General features: G+C 31.1%; 1 long non-coding RNA gene across 1 annotated transcript; it reads left to right on the top strand.

The window, feature by feature from the left end:
• The first annotated feature begins 3,540 nt into the window (after positions 1-3,540).
• LOC132721415 (uncharacterized) lies at positions 3,541-6,412 on the top strand. Its single transcript, XR_009624460.1, has 3 exons — positions 3,541-3,708; positions 4,679-4,786; positions 6,020-6,412. It is a non-coding gene; the product is annotated as an uncharacterized LOC132721415 (long non-coding RNA).
• Positions 6,413-7,204: the final 792 nt, after the last annotated feature.

The raw sequence follows: 7,204 nt of genomic DNA, 5'->3' as shown, positions 1-7,204 counted from the left end.
GAACTCATTTCAGCTAATAGAATTTACATAAGGAAGCTGAACATCTAAATATTACTGTTAATAAATGAAATATAACAAAGTTATAAAAACTCCTCATAGATATTTCCTTTATGACGTGTTTCATTCTTTTAACCTTCATTGTTTTATTGACAACCAGCGTAAGATATCACTTGTTTTAAAAGAGGTCTTTTTTGAAAATGAATTATTTACATTTCCCTTAATATATATCACACCCGGGAAAATATTTAAGTAGGCAATGACAAAAGTTAAAATTTGAGTTGTTTTTAAAACAATGTAAATTTGCTTACAAATTTTTTTAAGTAAAAAAATATAAAACAAAACGGGGCTTTTAAAGAACATCAAGTTATTCGATTTATTACTTGTTTTTTAAATTTTCCCCCGTTTTCCCTGTGGGTACAATTAAATTAAATTACTTAAATGAATACCAGTTATGTTTTAGCTTTTTTAAATCTATTGGGGAAAGTCATTGTGTTTTTTTTGCCCAAACCGAAAAATTTTTAGTGTTTCATATTTCAGGATTAGACAATGATTTAAAGTGTATGCTTCATATGATTCCAATTGAAAATAGCTTCCAGTATGCAATGACCTTTCAGGAAGTAGTTTATTTTTTACTTTACAAAGACGGACAAGAAAAATAAGAAGAAAAAACTATAGTACAGAAATATCTTAAAGATTTACGAGAATATAAAGTCATAATTGAAACAAATGGATAAAAACGTAAGATTTTGAACTTTTATGTCATTTTCAAGAGCAAATTACTCAAAATTGCGACAAGAAAAAGCTCAATTTATTTCAAATGTATTTTTGTTACTTTAGTTTCTTTCATGGCCCAAAATTTATGTAAATACTATACCATAGATTTTATTCTATAGTTGCTTATGCGAAATGATAGAAATTTTCTTCGTGTTATGCAATTTTTTTATAAAGTTTATTTGCAAAATCGTTTATACTTTTTTTAACTTGACAAATAAACTTAAAATGAAATAACAATAAAAAGTTTTTAAATGTTAAAGGTAACAGTATAGGGTCAATGAATCTTTTTATTTGTGCATAAACATCTGCAGAAGCACTATTATACATTTACTACAATGGATTTAATAGGTTCAAAAGTGCTTCTGCAGATGTAAATAAACGAAAAACTTTGCATTAACACTATTATTAAATGTACAGTTAAATTCCCTGTTGGAGGCAAGTGGTTTGAAGTCAACGACATTAACCATTCGGCTTCGGACGCCCCGACTGTTACTTGGTAATAAATAAATGGATTAAGTTCATACTTTGACAAAACATTTTTTGACAAGACCTTTTAAAGTTGAACTGAAAAATTGGCTTTAGCTTTTTAAAAGACTTGGCCGTATGGTGAAAATTTTTTAAAATATGGTTTTTAAATTGTCTTGATTTTTTATTTAGTAGGGTTGATTTTAAAACTTTTACAACATTTCTACCAAAAAAAAAAATTGAAAATTAGATGCGCCTTGCCATAAAATTTCTTTTATATCAAGTTTGATAGAAATTCTTGGGTTTTTTTTGGTAACTGGCTATAACTTTGTTATTTAAAAATGGATTAACTTCATATTAAGACCTTTTAGGTCAGGATCTTTATGTATGTCAAACTCAAATTGACCTTTACTTATGTATGTATGATCAATGGATTATTTTCATACATCGACAAAACAGCCTATTAGACAAGACATTCTAAAAGGTTGAACTGACCTTAACTTTGAGCTTTAAATTATCTTGACCATCTATGTTCAAATATTTAATTTTAGTTCACTTGTCATTATTTTGTTATGTACGATTTTGATTCATATGTTGACAAAACAACATTTGTGACCAAACAGACATGTGCAATAAATAAGGTAACACCTTGACCTTTAAATGACCGTTGACTGTCAAATGGTTGAATTTTGATTATATTTTCTTAACTTTGTAATTTTTTAATAGTAGAAAGGAAGGTATATTGCTTCATCTATTTTGTTTTCTTTATTCCTCAATGAATTTAGTAGCTGTATATACTTCTTGTGTCCACTCGAAATTGTCTACTAGATAAGATTCAGTCCCTGTGGTGAACGAGATTTCAATTTTCGAATCCATTCTTCTTCAAGTCTTTTATTTATATCTCGGAATGTTGAATTATTTTGACGTCAATATCGCTGCAAGATTGAAATGCCGCGAGACCGGCTTATCGTAATTCCTAGATTTGACGTCTCCTACATGTCCATAAAATCTGTCGCGTAATGTATTACCTGTTGTCCAACGTATTGTTAATTGCATGTTTTTGCATGTGATGAGAAATATCACACTAACCCTGAGACATGTATACTACCCGGGGGTGATGTATGTTTTTCTTGTAACGTTGCTCGTAAAGTCTACAGAATCAACGATATATTTACATATAAAGCAATTTTTTCCACACGTGTAACTCCCTTACTGAGATTGTTCAAGTTCGAATCAGATCGGACTTATATATCCTTTACAGATTCAGCCTTATATCCTTGTGTTATTTGCAAATGTTGAAGACGAATTGGATAGTAGAAGGTTGAGGTGTTTGTTAAGGATACTTTGTGCTCAATGTACATATGGTTGTTTGTGTAGATATATGGTATGATACGACATTTTTCTTTCCTTTTGTTGTCAACATGTTGTATCTGTTCATGTTTCCCGTCTTTTGTTATCGCTTTTTGCATCAGGATATTTAGGTTACCTCTAGTTTTTAGGTTTATTGCAAGATTATTTGTACACGCTATGAATGATTGATCATCGCTACAGATTCCACGTATGCTTTATGCTTAGCTTTACGGAATACTGTTCTTTTGGTGCACTGGATGGTAGCTGTAATAATGTAGATACATGTGAGCGTCTGTCGGTTTTGTATAAACTGTGGTGTGGAGGCGACCTTCTTCATTTTTTGTGATATGCGTGTCCGGGAAATATACCTGGTTAAAGTCGATCAGGGGTGCGTTTCATAAAGAAACTTAGGACCGATTTTAGTCGTAAGTGTAAAACTGGCATAAAAATGCGTTTCAAGAAAAGTCCTAAGTGCAAACTTAAGACTAAAGTTATGACTATTCCTATGGGTGCTTCTGAGCACTCCTAAGTTTTGTCTGAAGTCATAAGTATAAAAACACGTGCGGAAACAATATGGCGGCACTGGCTGTTTTGTTTGATGAAAGACGTGCTTTGAGGCGTGAACGTGTCTTTCGGGACCGTTCACAGGCCCTAAGACGTATACACGGACAAAGAACTTTTGTCTAGATATAGATTTCCTCGGAATGAAATTCTTAGATTGACTCACTTAATTGAGGAGGATATCAAAATGCCCACAATGAGAGGCAAAAGTATTCCTCCCCATATACAGGTATATCTTTTTAACGATCTGTTACTTATTTTTTATTTTACAGGCTACTTTTGGTGTTGTACATCCATAGTAACGGTTACCGAGATGTAATACAGTACACCGCTCTTCAATGGAGATTGGTTACTTCCGCAAGTACCCACCAAGTACCCGTATGAAATTTGACAGCTGATCTTGTTCAAATCATATCCAAATCTGCTGAAGATTGGTACATTTTTGTCTTCGAGGAAGCAATTGTTGTTCATTTAGTCACTAATAATGGATACCATTGATGAAGATGTCATTTAAGAATAACAAATGAATGCAACAAAGATCATGAACCGGAACCGAAGGTATTACTTTCTATCCATCAAAGTTGCTACATGCATTAATCAGGTCTAGGATTTCATGATATTTATGGACTGTCAGTAAATTTATGGATAGTCTATAAATTTAAAGATTGTTCAGTCCATAAATTTACAGATCCTCAATGTGAAATTTGCTATTTTTAGTTTTATACTAAAATCCGCAGCTTAAAACAAGTTGTTATATTGATTGTTTCTATTAGCAAAGCTAATGAGATAAGTTTCATCTTTGTATGATGACTTTGAAATTTTTGTTAAAAGTGAAAATTGAAAGTCAACAAATTGTTCTGAATCTTATCATACTGTTACATTTAATCATATAATCAGTAAATTTATTCTTATTAACCTGCGGTTTTTAATTTAAATACAACTTATACTATTTTCGCATTTAATGTCTATAAATTTACAGATAGAAAAATCTGTAAAATTATAGATGGTCCATAAATTTACAGACTGTCCGTAAATATCATGACATCCTAGACCTGTTAATAATAAAACTAATATAGATCTGGTAATGTTGAACAATATCGAGGTTTTTAATATGTGTTTCTGAATTTATTGAATTATGTTGTAAAACAATGCTGGGGTACATATTATTTTAGGTCATCTACATGAGGGAACATGACACCACAATCCCCCAGACACTTTATCCCTCATACATATATATGTAGTTGGGGGAACGTTATCAGTACAATATTGACAAATGTATAAACAGAACTGTTAAAATTATATTCTGTAAGTTTGATACAGAGAACATTTTTTTTTCAAAAATATACCCCCAGAAAACATTAGTATTATCATTTCTTAAATTTGATAACTTTTAGGTTGATAATCTAAATTTAAAGTGGTGCAAATTGTTAGCAAATTGTGGTGAATGGTCAAGAATTGGTAATAGCATATGAAGTGTGATGGAATCTTTTAACTTTTTAATGACATGTGTTTTTTTTTATCCTTCTAGTTAACAAAATGCAGTTTGTTGGACAACCCATACCTTTTTGGTTAACTTAACCATGATGAACAACCCAGCTTATGTATTGGACAATATCCAGCATGTGTCATAGCCAAGGTAGTATTCTATGCTTCCAAGAATAAATTGTTAGGTTTTATGTCTTGACATTGCAGACGTCATATCAACACTTTTTTGTGATACTACATAATATCAAAGATGTTCATTAAGCTAACTATGATGCATTTCAATGTCCAGATAAGGTTGAAAGGCATGATTTAAGGCAACTACCTGAATCACTCATTTTTTAATGACAATATATGTTCACATTGTGACCTCTATTTAACATGTTGATTAAAGGGACTCCACTGAGGTTTAAAAACCTAAAAACATAACATTTGAATTTTATACATTTTAAATGAGCTAGGGCACTTTCAACAGAATTATATGCCAAAATTGTTAAGAAATATACTTTGAAATAAATTGAAAATTCATTTTTAGGCATTTTTTTCAGCCAGATTTGAGTGAAATTTTTAAAATGCTTTTCATTTTGTGTCATATTTTACAATTTTAAAAATTAGTCTGGAAAAACGAAGTGCGCAAATGATCTGATATTTAGCACAAAGATTAGAGGTCTAAACCTACATCAAATGTTACATTTATCTGGAACAATTATTTTCTTTTCCCATCAAAAAAACCTCAGTGGAGTCCCTTAGAGAAATAATGTATCCCAAACTGTGATTCTGTCAATAGGTAAAATCACCAGTTCGGATATATTATTTCAATTCTAACACATCAAAAAATAAATGCTGTTTCTGTACCTATTTTCAGTGTGTCACATTTTTAAATGGTAATGTCACATTTATAATGACTACGTCACATGTCTAAATTTCATATGTCAACAGTGATTTTGTTGCATAATAACACACACTTTAGGTTTTTCTTTGTTCAATAGGGTAAAATTCGGGTTGTGTTAGAATTTAAATTAACAAAGAGACAGTCAAGCAATTGTTATTATTTTCTAATAATCAAAGTTGAGCATATTGTAACTAAATGTCATATTCACAGGTTTAAGTTTTAGTAAACAATTATTTTGATATTTTTTCTACATTGTATTATATCCAAGACAGTGCTGTATACTTGATCAAGTTATTTGTCTACATTTCCTTTAAAATAAAATGATATAAGGCAATCTCTTTTATATTTAATGTGAAACAAAATTCAACTCTGACATGATCATTAGGTCATTGTCAAATAAACTCCCCCACTTAAAAAAAAAGAAAGAAAAAAAACAACCTTAAACTCCCTTTGCATTGCATAAGTTCTCATGATTTATTTTGTAATTTATTTCAGAGAGATGCTGCTGCTTATGATATGTAATGGTAAAGACAGATTAGAAGTACAGGATACAGTACAACAAACAGTCAAAAGTTAGCTTACAAGATTTGTGGAAACACTAAACATAGGATTGTGAAGATATATATTATTTGACAATCTGAATATAACATTCACAGTAGATAGGTCATTTCAAAGAAAGTGCTCATGTGCTCAAATTATGTTGTATTTGATAACTTCATACTATGGAGATAATGAATTTGTGCAAGACATTAGAATGTGTTTTGTACATTCTATCAATCATGATCCATCAAAACTGAACATTACTTGTTTAAATGGCTAACAAATTGAACAATACTGTTATATCTTTATAAACTGATTTTTGTTTTGAAATTTTACATCTATTATTTCTATTGTATAATAAATAAAATAAATGACACAAAACAAAAGCTTTAAATAATGTGTCCCAATAGAGGTTTGTTTGAATCCATGCTTTTTTTACATACAAGTAAGTATTGCAAGCTTAGTGAAACGTTCTTGGGCGTTGAAAAGCTAGTTTAACACCCAAGAGTGGTTTGTGTCGATATATTTTGAATATTATCCCTTATGTTACTTCACTTACTTTAGTTTTTGCATTCTATTAAGTTCATTATTAGTATTCTGACGTTCTACTATCGTCGTCACACTAGCTTTGAATGTGCAGTACTGATACTTTTGATAAAATGGTAAATCAAGACTTTTAGAATATTGCCCAATGGGTTATAGAAATCCCCAATCAACTGCTTTATTTCACAGGAATTTGTTAACAAGGGAGATCAGTGATAACAAGTGTCGCCTCATGTTAGCCAACTGAATGTAACAAGTACTGTATAGCAGGAGCCATAAAAAACTGTAATGAGGCAAAATTAAAATTGCGTTAGTTTTAAAAGAGGGTAGTCTGAACAAACTTTGAGAATAGAAACCCGTCAAGGACCATGGAATAAATCACCAAAAAGGAAAATTATTACAATATACACAACTGAACTTGATAGTTTTTGTTTGTTTTGGGTTTTACGTCACATCGACACAGTTTAGGTCATATCGCGACGTTCCAGCTTTACTGGTGGAGGAAGACCCCAGGTGCCCTTACGTGCCTTATTTCAGGCACGAACGGGCACCTGAGTAGAACCACCGACGTTCGGTAAGCTAGCTGGATAGCTTCCT

This window comes from Ruditapes philippinarum, unplaced genomic scaffold (assembly GCF_026571515.1).
Source record: "Ruditapes philippinarum isolate M1 unplaced genomic scaffold, ASM2657151v2 ctg1538_1_1_1_1, whole genome shotgun sequence".
NCBI lineage: Eukaryota > Metazoa > Mollusca > Bivalvia > Venerida > Veneridae > Ruditapes > Ruditapes philippinarum.
The sequence above is the reverse complement of the archived record's forward strand: the minus strand, read 5'-3'. Positions and strand labels throughout refer to the sequence as shown.